Genomic DNA, 23,615 nt, shown 5'->3' with positions numbered 1-23,615 from the left:
AAAAAAAGGAAATTATTTCCGGAATCGGAAATATTAACGGAAACGTAAGTATTTGTTCGAAACGGAAATGGATTCCGGAATAGGAAAACGAATTGGAAGCTCGACGAGCGACAAGCTGACAAGCGAGCCGGCCCATCGCTCGACAAGAAAAGGTCGAGCGCATAGCACTGAGCACAAAGCCCAGCACCACCGCGCAGCCGATGGGCCTGAAGCATAGTGGGCCGCGCCAAACAAGCAAGGCAGTAGCAGCATAGCAGTCGCGCCAAGCAAGCAAGGCAGCAGCAGCGACGCAGCTCGCCAAGCAAGCAAGCCGACCAAGGCAAGGCTGCAGCACGTTGGGCCTCTGGCCAGCTGCGGCTGCGGTTGGGCCTAGGCAGGCACGTACACCAGCGTGGCCCATTGTGGTTGCGTTGGTTTCTTCGTCTTGGGCTCCAAGAAAAGTTCGATTACTTAGTCGCCAAGTAACTTTGGGATTATGTATTCCTACTCCTACTAGAATTGATTTGATTACGAGTTTAATTAATGTTACAATTCTAATTGGATAAGAATTTCAATCCTAGTAGGGTTGGTAATTCTTTTCTTAGTAAGACTCAAATTCCTTATTTCCTACCCTATAAATATGAGGCTAGGCCCTGATATTTATATACATTGAAAATAATATTCTTTACTTACATTGTGTTCAAGGGAGAACATAATATAGCCTAACCCGAATACATAAAACCTTTAGTAAAATCCTAGTTGGTTAAACCTAAGGCGGATCCGAACGTGTTGTGGACTTTCTACGGAGGGGCAACGTTTGGGGCTCTAAAGACTTGTTCTTGTTCAGTTCGGGAGTAGCTAGGGAAGGCACGCATCACATTGTATGTGACCTAAATTATGCTAATTGACTATGTGGCAATTAATTTGGATTCCGTCTTTATGGTTTTTTCGCATGAATTATATTATTGCATTATTCATAAACTAACAGTGGTATCACGAGCCTATAATTAATTCTATAATAAATTAGAGTTAACATGTATTGAATTTTATAAATTTGCAATGACCTAAAGGGGTGATTAAATTCGTGGATGTAATTGATTGCGAATTCGTGCGTTTATTTGATTATATGTTCGCAGGATTTTTCGGAATTTTTGCAATAATGGTCGAAATCTTATGTTTTTATAGTGAATTTCGCATGTAGACGACGTTTTAAAATTTTGTCAAAAATCAAAGATTTGATGCCTAACCCAGAATTCCCAAATTCGAAGCCTAACTATGACTTTTCGGAGGTTTTAGTTTTTCGAATGCAAATTTTGTAATTTTTATGATGTTAAATTAAATATTTGAATCTATGATTGACCTACTGTATATGTTTAACAATTTTAAGGTCTAATTTTGTTAATTATACAACCTAATTTGTAAAATTAATTTGTTGAATTTCAAATAATTTAAAATTTGTTTTGATTTTCATAATTAATTAATAATTTAATTAGGATCCTATGATTAAAAATTTATGACCTAGATTTTAATCCCTAAGAAAATATGTAATCGGAAATTAATTTGAATAATAAATTTTCGATTTTTCGCTTAAATTTAGTGAAATTAATATGAATTATTAATTTGTCGTTAAATTTAAAAATAAAAGTTTTGATTTTTATAAATCATTCACAAACTGCACACACGAAGCAATGGAAGCTAAGTGTTACCCTTAAGGGGTGTTGCATTGTGCGGGCATGCGACGACGAGCAAGGGAGCTCGTCGCCCATGCGGTACAAGGCAGCGAGCAATGCACGAGCCACGCGCGCGGGTCAGCCCCTGTGCAGTGTGTGTTGTGCGAGTGATCGAGCAAGGCGAATGGGCAACGCTCCTAGCCCGCGTTGTGCCCAGCAACTATGGCGACGAGGCATCGATGGATGCCCACGTGCCATGCGCGCAAAGTAAGCAAGCATGCAACAACAAGCCAGCGATGACGTCGACGCAATGGGGGATGGCGAGGGCTTGGTTGTGTGATGGCCTCGACCATTCATGCGGTCAGCCCTTGCGTTGTTGTAAGCCTCGGCGAGGCATGGGCCTTGTGCCCATATGCCTTGCCTTAGCCGATTAACTTGTTTCGTTTTGTTTTTTAATTTTCGGTTGAAAACGATTCTAATTAAATTTAATTTCGTAATTTAAATTCTCGGAATTTAATTTTGATTAATTTAATTGTTATAATTTGTTTTATACTAATTTTTTTAGTAAAATTAAAACCTTGGTAAAATTTAATTAATTAATTTTAATCAACTGAAAATTAAATAAAGGGATTTAAAATTATTTTATGTGAGCTTTAAATTTTAATTAAATTTGTAAGTTTCCGGTTGGACTAGGAAATACAATTTTATGTTTAAAATTTGTAAAGCATGTAAATTCTTGGTTTAGTGGGAGCTTTTAGTCATTAAACTCTTGATTAGGTCTTTATTCCTTTAAGGTTAAAACAACTCGATTAGAACTAATAAGGTTGAATAATTTATAGATTGTTGGAACCTTTCACTAGTTGCTCCAAATGTTTATGTGATGCATGATTTTTCTACTAACTTGCTATGTGGGCCATTTATTGATAAATGAATGGATGAATGGTACATTGTAAATGGACTGTTTTGCAATTTTAGAAAGTGACTAGTATGGCCCAAATAAGATAGCAAATATGGTATGTGTACCATTAATTTGAATGTGAAATTGGTCTTATGCACCAACGTTTTTATCTAAATATGGTCTGCGTACCATCATATAGTTGTAATTAGTTTTAATTATAGCATATCCTATTTGAAGAAAATGGCGCCTCCCATGGTGAAATTCAAGACGGAGTTTCAAATCCGTTTTCAAGACGGAGTTTGAAATTGAAGCTTCAAGATGAAGTCGGGCCATACTAGATCACATTTAAATCTTATGCATGTTTTAAGTTATTTATTGCTTTAAATATGTCTTAATAATGCATGAGATTGTGGCTTGATTGTATTGCATGATTAAGGATTTTAGTTCACTTAAAATCTAACCAACATAGTAAGAGCCCTAAGTTCCAAACTTTAAAAATTGAGTTAGAAGGTGCCATTCCAAAATAACGCTTACTTGGATAACCTTTACATCAATCTAGTAATAGTTTTCCGCCATAGCGAGGTGTTACTTATTGATTCTAAAGGGGTAAGGTACACAAATCATTGTGAGTACATGTTAGTTTTGGTAGAACTCAACGATATAAGTAAGGAGTCCTTTTATGTCGTGGCAAATGGGATAGGTTTACTTAATAAGTTCTTAGACGTACGTATCAACCAAGAGTAGTTTCTAGACTATTAGCAAAGGATTTTCTTACCTAAAATATTTTAGAATTGAGTCAAAATACATAATGTGCTTAATTCTTCAATGATTTAAGGATCTTGGATTCATTTTATTCACACCTGACGGAACACAAAAACTCGAATAAAATGTTTAATAAATTTTGAATTATGCATGTATGCTAGAATTTATGTTTATTTAGGGAATGTATGAATGGTTATTTATTTGTTTATTCCTTTCAATTGTAGTTTTAATTATAAACAACAATTCGTTCAACATCCGATTAATTCTCGAAAAGGAGAAGTTGAGTGGGAAAAACTTCATTGACTGGCAAAGGAACTTGCAAATAGTCTTATGCAGGAAGAAAAGGATTATGTCCTGGAAGAGGCGATGCCCGAAGCCGCGGGCTAAGGGGTCACTCAGGCAGCCCTCAATCGTTGGATTGATGTTAACAAGGATGTAAAATGTCTAATGCTTGCAACCATGAGTTCAGATCTACAGAAAAATTTCATCAACTCAGATGCTTTCATGATCATCAGTGAGTTGAAGAACATGTTCCAATATCTGGCTCGAGTCGTAAGATTCGAGACTCATAGGAAAATTCTTGACACCAAGCTCAAGAAGGGCGAGCCCGTAAGTCCACATGTTCTCAAGATGATTGGATTAATTGAGAATATGAGTAGGATGGATGAACAGTTCTCTCAAGAAATGGCTATAGACATCATCCTCCACTCTCTTCATAGCGGGTATGATAAGTTCAAGCTGAACTACATCATGAGTAGTCTGGATAAAACGCTCACTGAGCTTGACGGTATACGGAAGACCGCTGCAAAGACACTCAAAAGTGATAAGCAAGATGTGCTTATGGTGCGTGAGGGCAAGTTCAAGAAATCTGGCAAGAAGAGGAATGCTAAGAAATGTGGCAAGAAAGCCAGCCCAACTAAGAAAACTGGGGGCACCAAGTCTGAAAAGAAGAAGGCGAGCCAACCCACTTCCGAATCTAAATGCTTCTACTGTAAAAAGAAGGGGCATTGGAAGAGAGATTTCTTGAAGCTAAAGGAAGATCAGAAGAACGAAACTGTAATGCCATCTTCATGTATTTTCGTTATAGACTGTATACTTGCAAATTCAACTTCTTGGGTATTAGATACAGGTTGTGGCTCACACTTATGTTCCAATTCGCAGGGACTAAGAAGAAGTAGAAGATTAAGCAAGGGTGAAGTCGACCTACGAGTGGGAAATGGAGCAAGGATTGATGCATTAGCTGTAGGAACTTATTATTTGTCGTTGCCCTATGGGCTAGTTTTGGAACTTGAAGAATGTTTCCATGTTTCAAGTCTTACAAAATACATCATTCTATTTCTTGCTTAGATGCTAAGGGATTTAGCTTTTTAATAAAAGACAATAGTTGCTCGTTTTACTTTAAAAGAGATGTTTTATGGATATGCTAAATTAGTCAATGGACTTTATGTGCTAGATCGAGACAAACAAGTTAATAACATAAGTACAAAAAAGGCCAAAAATAATGATTCAGATCTCATCTATCTGGGGAATTGTCGATTAGGCCATATTAACATGAATCGCATAGAAAAACTTCAAAAGGAAGGAATTCTAGAACCATTTGACTTAGAGGATTTTGGTAAATGCGAATCATGCTTAATTACTTGGAAAAATGACAAAGCAACCTTTCTCTAAAGTTGGAGAAAGAGCAACTGATCTATTGGGTTTAATCCATACTGATGTATGTGGACCAATGAGTTCAAATGCTAGAGGTGGTTTCAGCTACTTTATCACTGTCACTGATGACTTCAGTAGATATGGTTATGTCTAACTAATGAAGCATAAGTCTGAGTCAAGGAATTTCAGAGTGAAGTAGAGAATCAACTAGGCAAGAAGATTAAGGCATTGCGGTCTGATAGAGGCGGTGAATATCTGAGCTTTGAATTTGATGACCATCTGAAAGATTGCGGAATCTTGTCAGAATTGACTCCTTCCGGAACACCTCAATGGAACGGTGTGTCAGAACGAAGGAACATGACCTTGCTAGACATGGTTCGATCAATGATGGGCAGGCCGAACTTCCAATAGAATTTTGGGGACATGCACTAAATACAACTGCACTCACACTAAATAGAGCTCTGTCTAAAGCTGTCAAAAAGAATCCATATGAATTGTGGTTTTGAAAGCCTCCAAATGTGTCTTTTCTTAAGATTTGGGGTTGTGAGGTATACGTCAAACGATTTCAGACAAATTTCAACCGAAATCTGACAAATGTATCCTTGTGGGATACCCAAAGGAAACAAAGGGGTATTACTTCTACAATAGATATGAGAACAAGGTGTTTGTTGCTCGAGATGGTATCTTTTTCCAAATAGATCACATTTCCAAAATGACAAGTGGGAGAAAAGTAGACCTCGAAGAAATTCGAGTCGAACAACAAACTCTAGAAAATGCTCAAGATGACATTCAGGTTGAAACTCATAGATCTTTAGAAGTATCTGGTGAAAATCAAGAACCAACTAGAAATGTAACCCAGCGTAGATCGCATAGATATAGATCTCAACCAGAAAGATACTTAGGTATTTTGACGAATAAGTGCAATGAAATTCTATTGCTGGAAAGCGATGAACCCGCGACTTACAAACAAGCTATGATGAGCCCAAGATCCAAGTAGTGGCAAGAATCTATGCAATCTGAATAAGACTCCATGTCTGAAAACCAAGTTTGGGATTTGGTCGATTTCCTAGATGGCTAACAAGCCATAAGAACCAAATGGGTTTTCAAACTGAAAAAGGACAAGGATGGGAAACTAGAAGTTTTCAAAGCTAGATTGGTTGCAAAAAGATACAGGCAAGTCCACTGTGTGGATTATGATGAAACCTTTTCACCAGTTGCAATGCTAAAGTCTATTCGGATAATTTAGCAATCGCTGCATATTACGATTACGATTACGAAATATGGCACATGGATGTCAAAACCGCTTTCTTAAACGGCATTTTAACAGAAACTGTGTTTATGAAACAACCTGAGGGTTTTGAGGATCCAAAGAATGATAAAAAAGGTATGCAAGCTTAAGAAATCCATTTATGGATTGAAGCAAGCATCAAGGAGCTGGAATATATGTTTTGATGAAGTAGTCAGTGACTTTGGCTTCGTCAAAAACACAGATGAATCTTGTGTATACAAGAAAGTCAGTGGGAGCAAAACTTCTTTTCTCTACAAAGATAGATCTAAAAGGATGATTGGACTCAGTCAAATCACTTATATCAATAAGGTGCTTGAAAGGTCCAATATGGCTGACTCCAAGCGAGGCTGCGTACCCATGTCTCATTGAATGACTCTAAGCAAGACTAAGTGCCCAAAAACACTGGATGAGCGTAGACGGATAAGTGGGATTCCATATACATCATTGATTAGTTCAATAATGTACGCTATGATATGTACACGCCCAGATGTTGCGTACGCACTCACTGCTACGAGCAGCTACTAGTTAGACCCAGGAGAGGCGCATTGGACTGCTGCCAAGAATATTCTAAAGTACCTGAAAAGGCACAAAGATGATTTTATGGTCTATGGTTGAGATGATGAATTAATTGTTAAAGGCTTTACGGACGCAAGTTTCTAAACCGATAAAGATGATTTCAGATCACAGTCTGGGTTTTCTTCTGCCTCAACCGAGGAGCAGTAAGCTGGAAAAGTGCTAAACATAGCTTACTGCACCTCCGTTGAGGCAGAAGACAAAACCCAGACTGTGATATGAAATCATCTTTGTCGGTTTGGAAACTTGCGTCCGTATAGCCTTTAACAATTAATTCATCACTACTACAAAAATAGGCAAAGAGACCCATCCAAAATGGCCTGAGAGACCCTCTTAGAGGGGGTCTCTATCTCAAAGGTCTATTTGATAAAGAGACCCCCTCATTTAGAGGGGGTTTGTTTGCTAAAAACAAGAGACCCTTTATGTAAAAAAGGGGTCTCTTACATAATCTGTACAAAATATTATTTAGAAGGGGAAGAGACCCCTTATTGAAGATATGGGGTCTTTTGTTAACTAAATTCAGACCCCCTTATTGAAGATATGGGGTCTCTTTGAGTTTTTAAATATTTTTATATATGTAATACAAAAGACCTCTCAAGTTAGATATGGGGTCTCTTTGTCACGTTTTTATATAAAAAGTAAAATAAAAAGAATATTAGCACGTTAAATTTAGGTCTCTTTTCCATATTTTCTTATAAAAAATTAAATTTATTCGGTAAGCACCACAATTATTGATTAAACTTAAATAATGAACCAACAAATAAAGCAACCATTAATATGGATTAATATTCTTCCAAAACCTTCAGCAATGTCGTTCTTGATCAATCATGAAAATAAATCCAAAATTTTACATATATATCCTGAAAACTGTACAAGTACAAGAAATATCTAACTCAATATAGCCTCATTAAAACGTTGCATCTTCATCTCTTTGATTCCAAGACTGATAACCATGTCAACAACCATTGCGCATGAATCTGTAACTGTAAGTTAGACAAAAGCAAGGGAATTAGTGAATTAAAGAAAAACAAAACACAAGATATGCTCATCTCTAATGCTTAAACAGACCTAATAGACTAAGGAAGTTAACAAACATCTTAGTATTCCTACTTTACAAGAATCATCGGTTTACAAATTAACCCAACAATTTCGAAACTGTATGTAGAGTGCAAGATTGAACTAAGCATTTGCCTTACTCATAGAACATTGTAATACATAGCCGCTTTTAGGCCTTAAAAATGTACAAACACCTAAACTAGCTAGTCACCTAAACTTAACGGCGAAATGAAAACATTAATCCACAAACCTGTACAAGTACGAGACTTCCATCCAGAGAGAAGTGAGAGAGGTGCCGGAATGACCTGAAAATATAAGACAAAAAAAGGAACAGGGCAAATGACATAAATATTTCTTGAAACAAAAAGTAAAAATATCTTGCAGGAGAACCATAAGCTAGGAGTTAATTTTTGCAGACAACCAGTCTCGCTACGCTTCTTGGAAACTTGATACGTCAATAGTCTACAAACAGTGAAACACAAAAATACCAATTCAGATAATCAAAGCACCTTCTACATAACATCTACAATATCATTTCACGAAATAAATCAAGGGTAAGATTTATTTTTCGAGAATCATGATAAACCTTGAACCCCCTCCTACTTGACGATTTTTGAAGGACTACGTACCAGGATATGAAAAATATAAAATCGAACCACACCTAGTGTTAAACAACAACGACGAAATGACTCTGGTGGTTTCAAAGCCATCAAAATTGCTTCATATGTTACTTGACCAAGTTTTATGCCATTACAAGTACATAAACTTTCAAATCTACATACGTTGTTGTTAGTTCAGAAAACAATGTAAATCAGTTATCAAAATGCTCCATATGTTAATGTTGACAGTGCTTCCATCAAATTCTACAAGCATCCCATTTCTAGGGATGAACATATTTCTTGTGTATTTATGAGAAACAATTTCGATCCTGAATCAAAGATATAACATAATTTGGAAATTACTTGTACTTATTTGGTAATATACAGTGTATCATCTCCTTCACATGAAAGCAGTTACACTCAAACCTTTTGAACATAAAAAGAGCTAAGATTTCTTTATATTCTAAAAGAACTAAAATAGACAAGTTTCACCCAAGAGTGAATAAAGTATTAGCTCTAGTGCGTACAACAAGAAATGAGAAAACTTCAAATTTCCATGTGAAACAAAATTCTTCTACATTATCCTGGAGGGAAAATGTCACATTTTATCTCATTCAAATGTAATCAAGAAATTTTCCCACTCGACACAATAAACATAGTAGTTCCTTGTTTCATAAACATACAAATCAATATCCAAAGAAACATTCACAAGTGTAACTAATTATCCTAAACAACTGAATAAACTAATCAACCCGATATACGATATCACCATAAACAACTAAGAAAATAACATTGCTCAAAACAATTAAAATCAGAATATATTGGCAGCAAAAACAAGACTATTCCTAGAGAGAGAAAATGAAAACTAAAAGATTGAATGCACAAATTAGTCGAAAATTTTCAATTAAAAGAATTATCCAACATTCAATCTTTTTTAAAGCACTAAAAAGATGGAGCAAAACATAAAATTGTTAAAGGAATCTGTCCAAAGGAAAGAGCTTGGCAGCGTCGTTTTTCACAGAACAAGTTTTTCACAGAACAAAAACTTTGAGATGCTCAAATATTCAACTAAAAGTAGAACACCAAATCAAAAAATAAAAACTGAAAATGGAGAGAGAAAACGAGCTTTACAGATTCGTTACCGATAATTTCTTCAACTTCACTTTAGCTTCGATTCATCCTTTGTCTACTAGATCTGATGGTTGAGCTCTGCTACTGGATTGTCCATGCAAAATCCTCCGCGGATGATTTGGATTTTAATAACGAAAGTTGCATTATATATCGAATCAATTGAAGCTCCAAAATGAAATTCAGATTTCGAAAATTAGGGTTTCTTATTAGATTCTGGTGAGCTGCGGGATTTGGTGACATTGGGGAATGATCGAGGAAGATAAATTGGGGGTTTTGATTGACAACAAATTAAGGAGAAAGAATTGAAGTTTGGGATGACTGAATTCTCTGCGAATTCGATTAGATCCAAAATGGTGAACACTGAATAGGGGTTGTTTTGGGCTGGTAGAAGAAAGGGGGGAAGAATATTGGGTTTTGATTTCGCGTTGTACAAAAACGAGTATTCCGTATTAATTGATTAATTAGGAAACATACCCGTTATGAGAATTAACGGCTCTCTTCATTCTCACATAGTGGACCCCGGACACTTAAGAGACCTCTTATCTATGCTGATGGTTCTTTTTTTTCTTTTTGTTGTCTAGTAATTGGGCTTAGGTGAATAAAAGAGACCTGCTATCTACAATACGAGGTCTTTTAAAGTAAAGAGATCCGTTATTAATCCAAAGGGTCTGTTTTTAGAGGTCTCTTCGAACATTTTTGTAGTAGTTAGACCCAGGAGAGGCGCATTGGACTGCTGCCAAGAATATTCTAAAGTACCAGAAAAGGCACAAAGATGATTTTATGGTCTATGGTTGAGATGATGAATTAATTGTTAAAGGCTATACGGACGCAAGTTTCTAAACCGATAAAGATGATTTCAGATCACAGTCTGGGTTTTCTTCTGCCTCAACCGAGGAGCAGTAAGCTGGAAAAGTGCTAAACATAGCTTACTGCACCTCCGTTGAGGCAGAAGACAAACCCAGACTGTGATATGAAATCATCTTTGTCGGTTTGGAAACTTGCGTCCGTATAGCCTTTAACAATTAATTCATCATCTCCACCATAGACCAGGAAATCATCTTTGTGCCTTTTCAGGTACTTCAGAATATTCTTGGCAGCAGTCCAATGTGCCTCTCCTGGGTCTGACTGGTATCTGCTCGTAGCACTGAGTGCATATGCAACATCCGGGCGTGTACATATCATAGCATACATTATTGAACCAATCAATGATGCGTATGGAATCCCACTCATTCGTCTACGTTCATCAAGTGTTTTTGGGCACTGAGTCTTGCTTAGAGTCATTCCATGAGACATGGGTAGGTAGCCTCGCTTGGAGTCTGCCATCTTGAACCTTTCAAGCACCTTATTGGTATAAGTGCTCTGACTAAGTCCAATCATCTTTGTAGATCTATCTCTGTAGATCTTGATGCCCAGTATGTACTGTGCTTCTCCTAGATCCTTCATCGAAAAACATTTCCCAAGCCAAATCTTGACAGAGTTCAACATAGGAATGTCATTTTCGATAAGTAATATGTCGTCGACATATAATACTAAAAAAGAAATTTTGCTCCCACTGACCTTCTTGTATACACAAGATTCGTCTGCGTTCTTGATGAAAACAAAGTCACTGACTGCTTCATCAAAACGTATATTCCAGCTCCTTGATGCCTGCTTCAATCCGTAGATTGATTTCTTAAGCTTGCATACCTTTTTAGCATTCTTTGGATCCTCAAAACCCTCAGGCTGTGTCATAAACATAGTTTCAGTTAAAACGCCGTTTAAGAAAGCGGTTTTGACATCCATCTTCCATATTTCGTAATCGTAATATGCAGCGATTGCTAACATTATCCGAATAGATTTTAGCATTGCAACCAGTGAAAAGCTTTCATCGTAATCCACACCGTGGACTTGCCTGTAACCTTTTGCAACCAATCTAGCTTTGAAAACTTCAAGTTTCCCATCCTTGTCTTTTTTCAGTTTGAAAACCCATTTGCTTCCAATGGCTTGGTAGCCATCTGGCAAATCGACCAAATCCCAAACTTGGTTTTCAGACATGGAGTCTAATTCAGATTGCATGGCTTCTTGCCATTGCTTGGAGCTAGGGCTCGTCATAGCTTGTTTGTAAGTCGCAGGTTCATCACTTTCAAGTAAAAGAACGTCATAGCTCTCGTTCGTCAAAATACCTAAGTACCTTTCCGGTTGAGATCTATATCTCTGCGATCTACGCGGGGTTACATTTCTAGATGGTCCATGTTTCTCACCAGATACTTCTAAAGATCTATGAGTTTCATCCTGAATTTCATCTTGAGCATTCTTTAGATTTTGTTGTTCGACTCGAATTTCTTCGAGGTCTACTTTTCTCCCACTTGTCATTTTGGAAATGTGATCCTTTTCCAAAAAGATACCATCTCGAGCAACAAACACCTTGTTCTCAGATGTATTGTAGAAGTAATACCCCTTTGTTTCCTTTGGGTAGCCCACAAGGATACATTTGTCAGATTTTGGATGAAGTTTGTCTGAAATTAATCGTTTGACGTATATTTCACATCCCCAAATCTTAAGAAAAGACACATTTGGAGGCTTTCCAAACCATAACTCATATGGAGTCTTTTTCAACAGCTTTAGACGGAGCTCTATTTATAGTGAGTGCAGCTGTATTTAGTGCATGTCCCCAAGATTCTATTGGAAGTTCGGCCTGACCCATCATTGATCTAACCATGTCTAGCAAGGTTCTGTTCCTCTGTTCCGACACACCGTTCCATTGTGGTGTTCCAGGAGGAGTCAATTCTGATAGAATTCCACATTCTTTCAGATGGTCATCAAATTCATTGCTCAGATATTCACCGCCTCTATCAGACCGCAATGCCTTAATCTTCTTGCCTAATTGATTCTCTACTTCACTCTGAAATTCCTTGAATTTTTCAAAGGATTCAGACTTATGCTTCATTAGGTAGACATAACCATATCTACTGAAGTCATTAGTGAAAGTGATAAAGTAGCTGAAACCACCTCTAGCATTTGAACTCATTGGTCCACATACATCTGTATGGATTAAACCCAATAGTTCAGTTGCTCTTTCTCCAACTTTAGAGAAAGGTTGCTTTGTCATTTTGCCAAGTAAACATGATTCGCACTTACCATAATCCTCTAAGTCAAATGGTTCTAGAATTCCTTCCTTTTGAAGTCTTTCTATGCGTTGCAAGTTAATATGGCCTAATCGACAATGCCACAGATAGGTGAGATCTGAATCATCCTTTTTGGCCTTTTTGGTATTTATGTTATAAGCTTGTTTGTCGTGATCTAATAAATAAAGTCCATTGACTAATCTAGCAGATCCATAAAACATCTCTTTAAAATAAAACGAGCAACTATTGTCTTTTATTAAAAAGGAAAATCCCTTAGCATCCAAGCAAGAAACAGAAATGATGTTTTTAGTAAGACTTGGAACATGGAAACAGTCTTCCAGTTCCAAAACTAGCCCAGAGGGCAACGACAAATAATAAGTTCCTACAGCTAATGCAGCAATCCTTGCTCCATTTCCCACTCGTAGGTCGACTTCACCCTTGCTTAACCTTCTACTTCTTCTTAATCCCTGTGGATTGGAACATAAGTGTGAGCCACAACCTGTATCTAATACCCAAGAAGTTGAATTAGCAAGTATACAGTCTATAACGAAAATACCTGAAGATGGAACGACAGTTCCGTTCTTCTGATCTTCCTTAAGCTTTGGACATTCTCTCTTTTAATGGCCTATTCCATCACAATAAAGACAGCTTGATGTGGACTTGTCCTGCTTTGTCTTAGCATTGCCCTTGGACTTTCCACCTTTCTTGAAGGGTCTCCCTTTAGCCTTGAGTAAATCTTTGGCTTCACAGTCGAGTATTATCTCAGCCTTTCTGACAAGGTGAACAAATCATGCAACTGTTTCTTCTCTTGGTTCACTTAGGTATAGTTGCTTGAAGCGACCAAACCCACTGTGCAGTGAATTGAGCAAGATAGAGACTGCCATCCTTTCGCTTATTGGTGTTCCTAGCAGACTTAGGCGATCAAAATATGAAAGCATAAGCTCCACATGGAACCTTAGTGGGACGCCTACCCTCTGTTTAGTGCGAAGGAGTTGAACATGTGTTTCTTGGACCTCCATCCTATAACACCTGTTGGGAGAACTAACCTTTAGACCAGGCATTGATTCAATCAACTCATGGACGTTTAGGTCCCTGTCCTCCGTGCTTCCACGACAGATATCCCTCAGATTCTTGATGAGCGTAAAAGGTTCGTAAGCTATAAACTTTCGAGCCCATTCATCAGGGATATTGTTCAACATAAGACTCATAACCTTTTTGAGATCCGCATCCCAGGCGGCAAATCTTTCAGGGGTCATGTCTCTGGCATAGTAGCTTGGCATGGGATGCAACAGTACATACTCAAGTCCATTGAGTCTGACTATTTCAACAAGCTTAGCTTCCCATTCAAGAAAATTCGTTAGGTTCAGCTTGACCATAAGCTCAGAACCAATGATGATGTTTTGATTGTTGTTTGCCATAGTTAAAACTACAATTGAAACAGAATAAACAAATAAATATTCATTCACAGTTTCTCTTAATAGACTTAAATTCTAGCATGCATGCATAATTTAATGTTCATTAAGCATTTTATTCAAGTTATGTGTTCCGGCAGGTGTGAATAAAATGATTCCAAGACCCTAAAACCATTGAAGAATTAAGCACATTATGTATTTAGACTCAATTCTAAAATCTTTTAGGTAAGAAAAAACCTTTTGCTAATAGTCTAGAAACTACTCTTGGTTAATAGGTACGTCTAAGAACTTATTAGGTAAACCTATCAATTTTGCCACGACATAAAAGGACTCCTTACTTATATCGTTGAGTTTCACCAAAACTAACATGTACTCACAATAATTTGTGTACAATACCACTTTAGGATCAATAAGTAACACCCCACTGAGCGTAAAACTATTACTAGATTGATGTAAAGGTTATCCAAGTAAGTGTTATTATGGCATGGCACCTTTTAACTCAATTTTTAAAGTTTGGAACTTAAGGCTCTTACTATGTTGGTTAGATTTTAAGTGAACTAAAATCCTTAATCATGCAACATAATCAAACCATAATCTCATGCATAATTAAGACATATTTAAAGCAATAAATAACTTAAAGCATGCATAAGATAAATGTGATCTAGTATGGCCCGACTTCATCTTGAAGCTTCAACTTCAAAGTCCGTCTTGAAAATGGATTTGAAACTCCGTCTTGAATTTCACCATGAGAGGCGTTATTTTCTTCAAATAGGATAAGCTATAATTAAACTAATTACAACTATTTGATGGTACGCAGACCATATTTGAATTGAAAAACAAACTTTGGTGCTTTAGACCAATTACATTCAAATTAATGGTACGCAGACCATATTTTCTATCCTATTTGGGCCATACTAGTCACTTCATAACCTGCAAAACAGTACATATACAATATATACCATTCACCCATTAATTATCATGAATGGCCCACATAGCTGGTTAGTAAAACACATTGTTATGTATCACATAAATATTTGCAGCAATTAATCAAGGGCACCAATAATCTACCAATTACTCAGTCCTTATTAATTCTAACCAAGTTGTTTTAACCTTAAAGGATTTGTAGACCTAATCAAGAGTTTATGACTAAAAATGCTCCCACTTAAACCAATAACATTATATGCTTTACTAATTTTAAACATAAAAATGTATTTCTAGTCTAACCGGAAACATACAAGTTTAATTAAAATTTAAAGCTCATATAAAATTATAATCGAATCCATTTATTTAATTTATTTTCAGTTGAATTAAATGAACTTAAATTAATTCAAGGTTTTTAATTTTAGTAAAATAATTAGTATAAATTAAAATTTATAATAATTATAATATTCAAAATTAAAATCCGAGAAAAAAATTTAAATTATTAATTTTAAAATGAATAAAAATTATTTCCGAACTGAAAATCTAAAATTAAAAACAAAACGTATCAATTGTCGAAAGACGAGGCACTTGGGCTTACGCCCAAGCCCCATCGAGCTACGAGGCCCCAATGCCCCGTGCCATTGATCGTTGCACACGGCTTGCACAGCCACACCGCACACACAAACATATGCCACGCACACATGCAGCCATGCTGGCTATGCTGCGCGTAACCTTGTGCTGTGTCGTGGCTGCCTACCTCTCGGCGGGCCTGGTGCGTCGTGGCGCATCACATCTCTGCCCACGCATCTTGCTCGTCGCATGTGCTTGCCCATTGCCCTCGCCCATCGCCCAGCATGCATGCCTAGGCTTCGAGCCTTGCGTGCCGCCTAGCTTGTTGCTCGCTGCATTCGTACCGCACGGGCGACGAACTCCCTTGCTCGTCGTCGCGTGCCCGCACTATACAACACCCCTTAAGGGTAACACGTAGCTTCCATTGCTTTGTGCGTGCAACATTTATGAGCGTATTTCATAAAAATTTAAAAATTTTAATTCAATATTAATGACAAATTAATAAATCATATTAATTTCATAATTTTAGGGCGAAAAATCGTAAATTTATTAATTAATTAATTTCCAATTAACATGGATTCAAATCTAGGTCATAAGAATTTAAAATTTATCATAAATTAACAATTTTTATGGTGGTTTTTAATCATGGATACCTAATTAAATCATTAATTAATTATGAAAATCAAATCAATTCTAAATTATTCGAATTTCAACAAATTAATCATAATTACAAATTAGGTTGTATAATTAACAAGTCTAGGCATTCAAATTTATTAAACATATACAGTAGGTCAATCAAAAATTCAAGATTTATCAACAAGAATCGCAAATATTCAATTTAACATCTTAAATTTACAAACTTTTGCGTTCGAAAACCTAAAACCTCCGAAAAGTCATAGTTTGGCTTCGAATTTGGGAATTATGGGTTCGGCAGAAAAAAAGTTTTGTGTCAAAATTTTAGAATGCCTTTTACATGCGGAATTGACATAAAATTCATTCGATTTGGATGAGTAACGAAGAAACTGCCGAAAAACTGCGTACATATAATTAAATAAACGCAATTTGCAATTAATTAACAATTACGAAAATTAATCACCCCTTTTAATTCTTTGCAAATTTGTAAAATTTAACCATGTTAAGCAATTTATAGATTATGCAAATAATAATAGGCTCGTGATACCACTGTTAGGTTATGATACATATGAACAACATAAATCATGCGGAAAAACCTTAATGCCAGGAATCATATTAATTGCACATAATCATATAATTAGTCTAGGATGCATACACTTTGTAGCGTGCCCTCCCTAGCTGCGCCCGAACCGAACAAGAACAAGTCTTTAGGACTCCAAGTGTCGTCCCTCCGCAGAAAGTCCACAGCACGTCCGGATCCGCCTTAAGATTGACCAACTTATTTTCGGCTAAATAGGGCAAGTGTTATGGCTGATTTTTCTGCTTAAAAATCCTAGCTTTGAATACTTGAAAACTTGTATATAAATTTGTGAACCTAGGCACATATTTATAGAGTCATGGAAAAGGATTTAGAATCCTATTAGGATACCAATTTGTTTAATTAGAATCCCTTTAGAACTCTATTAAATAAATTCTATCTACTTGGATTAGGATTTAATCATAGAACGAATTCCAATAGCTTTAGGATTCGTATCGCACACAACCGCACACGAGCACGAGCACCGCACATCCCGCGCAAGCCTCGCGGCCCACGCGAGCTGCACAGCTCGTAGCCCATTTGCTCGCAGCCCACATAGCTCGCGCGCGCGCCATGCCTTGTTGGGCCTGGCCTTGCGCTGGGCCTGGCGAGGCTTTGACGTGTGTGTTGGGCGCTTGGCTTGCTGGGCACGGGCCTGACTTCGTGCTGGGCCTTCGTCTAGCAAGTCTCATCCGATGCTAATTCGTACGATGCGCTTCCGATTAAATTCCCGATTCCGGAATTCATTTCCGATACGAACAATATTTAACATTTCTGATTTCCGGAATTAATTTCCGTTTCGAACAAATATTTATTATTTTCGTTTCCGGAATTATTTTCCTATTCCGATAATATTTCAGATTTTGACAATATATCCGTTTCCGGCAATATTTCCGATTCCGGCAATATTTCCATTTCCAATAATATTTTCTGATACGTACCATGTTTCCGTTTCCGGCAACATCTACGACTTGGATAATATTTATATTTTCGATACGATCCATATTTCCGTTTCCGGCAATATCATCGTTTCCAGAGTATTCATTTACTTGCCTTTGACAATCTTAGCTCCCACTGAAACCAAGATCCGTCGATTCCGAATGTCCATAAATAGAGTATTTAATGCCATTAAATACTTGATCCGTTTACGTACTATTTGTGTGACCCTACGGGTTCTGTCAAGAGTAAGCTGTGGATTAATATCATTAATTCCACTTGAACTGAAGCGGCCTCTAGCTAGGCATTCAGTTCACTTGATCTCACTGAATTATTAACTTGTTAATTAATACTGAACCGCATTTATTAGACTTAATATTAAATGCATACTTGGACCAAGGGCATTATTTCCTTCACCTAACAATAAATCAGGATTCTCCAAAGAATATCTTATTAGGCGTGGTAAATAATCAAATTGAGTTTGACAGAATTATAATGGTGATTAAAGCAATAAATCAGATTATGGCACATCATAATATAGTTTTTGGCTATTGCGGTTCTCAGAAACTAACCACTTAGCTTTACTCTCTTTCCTTTTATTCAACGAACGTTCCTCGACTTGACTAGACTATTGGATAGGATCCAGGCTTAATGCGGGCGCTTAAACAGACAGCGTTCCGCTTAACAAGATTTAAGACGGCGGAGCAGTAGGACGTATAGAGCGATTATAAGGACGTATAGGGACCTTTGGCTTAGTCTTAGAGCTTGTGGGTAGTATGAGAGTATGCTTTTTATGCGTTTACTTTGGCTGATTTAATTTAGTGCTAAGGTGGCGTTGAAGATTGGGATTTGTAAGAGTTTGAGATGCGATGAAAAGCATGTTGGCGTAAGAACAATCTTGCGCCTAGCAGCTGGGCATGAGAATTGTCTCGCGCACAAGGCTTGGTGCCAAACCTCCTTGGTATTTGAGTTAGAATTGAATTAGGATTGTGGAATGAGAAAATAGGTTGCGCATGAATGTTAGTGTGAGGGGGTCGAAAAACACGACGGGGCGCCTCTTAGAAAGAGTATACGGCCTGCACGAATTTTCCCCTCTAGATGTGGCAAGCATATTAAGTAAATAGGAATTAACTGTGGGCGTTAGCCTCTTTTTACTAGTCTTTAGGAGTCGCCATTCAGTTTTAAAAAACTGACAAAACCCGATTATCGTGATATGCCTGGAGTGCAAACATATTTGACTCACAACGACCATAGGTTCCCTTGTGATCCCTAGTGTGGAGATCCCTCAACGTACATCCAGTGGAGCAGAGATTGAAAATTCGGGAGACGTTTACTAATACGGGGAGTGCCCAGCATTAGCCCACGCGGCGCGGTCCTTACTAGTTCCATTGTGACGATGATGGGACATGCGTTATGCTACATTACTACTCTTGATTGATTTTAATGCACAAATATTACTAAACAGATGTCAAAACGCTGATTTAGGTTGATTGAAGGTGCTTAACAATAAACCGATTTTTCCGAGAATTATCTGATTTAGGCGTGAACAATATAACAAGTTAAAGTTAGAAGATTTATATGGCGAGGAAAGAAATAAAATATGGATTCGGATTACAGCAAAGCGTAGGCTTTACTGCCCTTATCGGGAACACTTACCACTTGCCTTAGCAGAGCCTCCTTTTAGATTTTAGAACAACCTTTATACTTACTTTTAGATTTTTATTCTTTCTTTAATTTTGGCAGAGTTTCCTCTTAGATTCCTTGGTTTTGGCTTATTAATAGGCTAGAACCTAGGTAGTAATTGAGATGGTTTGAATACTTGTATGGACGGAGTTCTGCTTAACAAGAGTTAATACGGCATAACTGTTACGAATACGGGGCGGGACATCAACAGAATTTTAGTGTACCAGAGAGGGAAGAGAGAATTTATAATATTAGAGGAGTGAGACTGAATTGATGATTGAAAACGGGGTGCAGATGGGCTGTATTTTTAGTGTAGGTAGCCGAAATAAGATTGATATTTGAGAAGCCCGAGCGCCAGAAAAAAGTAGCGCTCGATTTGATCCCGCTGGAAATTTGGAGCGCAGGAATATTATAGCGCTTCATAAGATAGGATTTAAAGAGTTTGAGTTTTTTTCAGAATCAATTTGCAGCGCCGGAAATAAGTGGCGCTTGAATTGGAAGCGCTAGAACTTTCCAGCGCTCGCTATGCCAGCGCTAGAAAATTCCAGCGCAGGAGAGTTTTCGGATTTTCATACAAACTCGGATTCTTGCAAATAATATCTTGTTGGAAAGCTAAGGAATCTGGCTTTCTAATGCCGCTGGTCTCGCATCAATGGGCATCAGAAATATTGAGTTATGGCCCAAAGAGTGGAGGTCGGTCCGCTTCAGCGAAGCCCAAGTAAAAGCCTTATAACTTATTCGTTTTAAATCGAATTTGGTCTTATGATAAGTCTATGGAAAGCTTATTCCAAGCCTATACAATCATGTAATGTGCATGATCCAAATCATAATTTATAAGACAGAAATTGACTTCGTAAGGACGTATCATTTGCTAAATCGGCTAACGAGCGTATTCTAGGAACTCGTTTTAAGTAACTTGGGTTAACATTTACATCTATTGTGACCAGTAAGTATGAGTTTGAGAATTCTTGTTGTTCGAGCTATGTTATTCTAGAGCCTGAAGGCAAGCAATAGAACATTGTGGCGCGTGTAGGGTTATGAATAATATGAACAATATAATTCATGCCGAAAAACCATAAAGCCAGGAATCCCAATTAATTGCCACATAGTCAGTTAGCATAATTAGGATACATACAATGTGACGCGTGCCTTCCCTAGCTGCTCCCGAACCGAACAAGAACAAGTTTAGGACTCCAAATGTCGCCCCTCCGTAGATAGTCCACAGCACGTTCGGATCCGCCTTAGATTCAACCAACTAGAATATTCTCTAAGGTTTTATGCGCACTCGGGAAACTCACAATAATGTTAGGCAAATATTAAAGTCTCTCTTAAACTTAATGTATTGGAATACTATTGAATTGCATTATAAATTGTGATCATGAACCACATATTTATAGGGTGGAAATAACGGAGTTTGAATTCTACCAGGAATCAAATAACTAAATCCATTAGGATTCTAGTTAAATAATATCATTAGAATTTTTGGTTTCATCAAATTCTTAAGTATTTCAGATTTAGCTAAAACATCCAAATTTAGTAGAATTAGGAAAACACGATTACTTTACAAACAAGTAATCCTAGCCGGCCAAGGTTTTGGTCGTGTAGCACGCACAGCCCCGCAGCCCACAGCTCGCAAGCCCACGAGTGGGCGCTGCTTCTCGGCCCATGCACACTGGGCGCTGGCAGCAAGCACGCGGCCCACTTCTTTTGGGCGCTGCTGCTGCTCGGCCCCTTAGCCTCGCTGCTCCGCGCGCGGGCTTGTTGGGCGTTGGGCCTGGCGCTTGCGCTGGGCCTTGCGTCTCGCAAGCTCGTTCGTCGATCATTCGTACGTCGCGCTTCCGATTCGTTTTCCGATTCCGGAATTCATTTCCGATTCGATTAAATATTAATATTTCCGATTCCGGAATTTATTTCCGATTCGAACAAATATTTAATATTTTCGTTTCCGAAATTTATTTCCGATTCCGACAACATTTCCGATTCCTGCAATATTTTCGATTCCGACAATATTTCTATTTCCGGTAATATTTTCCTATACGTACCATGTTTCCGTTTCCGGCAACATCTACGACTTAGATAATATTTATATTTCCGTTTCTGGCAATATCATCATTTCCGGAGGATTTCTATATTTTGCCTTTTGACAATTTCAGCTCCCACTGGAACTGAGATCCGTCGTTTCCAAATGTTCATAAATAGAGTATTTAATGAATAATATATTCACTCAAATACTTGATCCGTTCACGTACTATTTGTGTGACCCTACGGGTTTAATCAAGAGTAAGTTGTGGATTAATATTATTAATTCCACTTGAACTGAAGCGGCCTCTAGCTAGGCATTCAGCTCACTTGATCCCACTGAATAATTAACTTGTTTAATTAATTAATACTGAACCGCATTTATTAGACTTAACATTGAATGCATACTGGGACAAAGCTAGGCCCGCGCAAGCGAGCAGCAGCAGCAGCCTAGCCGCGCCAAGCAAGGCAGGCCCAGCCGAGCACGAAGCAAGGCCAGGCCCAGCCAAGGCAAGGCGAGCAAGGCAGGCTGACAGTAGCGCCCAAGCAATGGGCCGCGTGACTCCCAGCGCTGCTGGGCCGAGCCGCGCGCACAGCACCCCTTCGTGGGCTGCGTGTGTGTGTGCGCTCGTGCAACGCTACGAATCCTTAGACGCTTAGGATTTGTCCGATTAGTTGTTTTCCTAAATCCACTAGAGTTAGTCGTTTGATTAAACACTAAAATACAAAGGATTAATTTAAGTTTCGAATTAGTAAATTGAATCCTAGTGGAAATCTAAGTCCGATATTTCCTCCCTATAAATAGGTGATACATAATCACAATTTATAAGATATTAATCACAAGTATTCATATAGTTTAAGATAAAACTAGCTTAATAATTTGCCAATATAATTAAGTTCGAATAACATAAAACATTAGACTATATTCTATTTAATTGAATCTAAGGCGGATCCGAACGTGTTGTGGACTATCTACGGAGGGACGACACTTGGAGTCCTAAACTTATTCTTGTTCGGTTCGGGAGCAGCTAAGGAAGGCCCTCGTCACATGTATGTATACTAAATTATGTTAATTGATTATGTGGCAATTAATTTGGATTCCTGGCTTTATGGTTTTTCCGCATGAAACATATGTTTTATATTTGTCATAACCTAACAATGGTATCACGAGCCTCTAATTAATTCCATAATCAATTATAGTTAACATGGTTAAATTTTATAAATTTACAATCAATTAAAGGGGTAATTAATTTCGTTGATTGTAATTAATTGCAAATTCGTGCGATTATTTAAATGTATGTTCACAGGATTTTCGTCAGTTTAGTCAATAATGGTCGAAATCGTATAATTTTATAGTGAATTTCGCATGTAAACGACGTTTTAAAATTTTGACTAAAATAAAAGATTTGATGCCGAAGTCAGAATTCCCAAATTCGAAGCCTAACTATTACTTTTCGGAGGTTTTAGTTTTTCCAACGCAAAATTTATAATTTTTATGATGTTAAATTAAATATTTGCAAATCTTGTATGTAAATCTTGAATCTATGATTGACCTATTGTATATGTTTAACGATTTTAAAGCCTAATCCTGTTAATTATACAACCTAATTTGTATTTGTAATTAATTTGTTGATATTCGAATAATTTAGAATTTGATTTGATTTTCATAATTAATTAGCAAATTTAATTAGGAACCTATGATTAAAAACCACCATAAAATTTGTTAAAATTGAAAATTTTTAAAATTTATGACCTAGATTTGAATCCATGAAAATAAATATAATCGGAAATTAATTTGAATAATAAATTTTCGATTTTTCGCCTAAATTTATGAAACTAATATGAGTTATTAATTTGTCAAATAAATTTAAATTATAAAAGTTTTAATTTTTATGAAATTCGTTCATGAATCTTGCACGCACGAAGCAATGGTCGCTAAGTGTTACCCTTAAGGGGTGTTGTATTGTGCGGGCATGCGACGACGAGCAAGGGATCTCGTCGCCCATGCGGTACGCTGCAACGAGCAAGGCATGGCACATGCGCGCGGGGGGGCAGCCCTGTTGTGCGTTGTGTGCTATGTGCACATGGGTAGAGAGGCGAGAAGCAAGGCAGCGAGCTGACGAGGCCGCGTGCGCGAGCAGCGAGAGCTGG

This window comes from Spinacia oleracea, chromosome 5 (genome assembly GCF_020520425.1).
Source record: "Spinacia oleracea cultivar Varoflay chromosome 5, BTI_SOV_V1, whole genome shotgun sequence".
Classification (NCBI taxonomy): domain Eukaryota; kingdom Viridiplantae; phylum Streptophyta; class Magnoliopsida; order Caryophyllales; family Amaranthaceae; genus Spinacia; species Spinacia oleracea.
Note: the sequence above shows the minus strand (reverse complement) of the source record.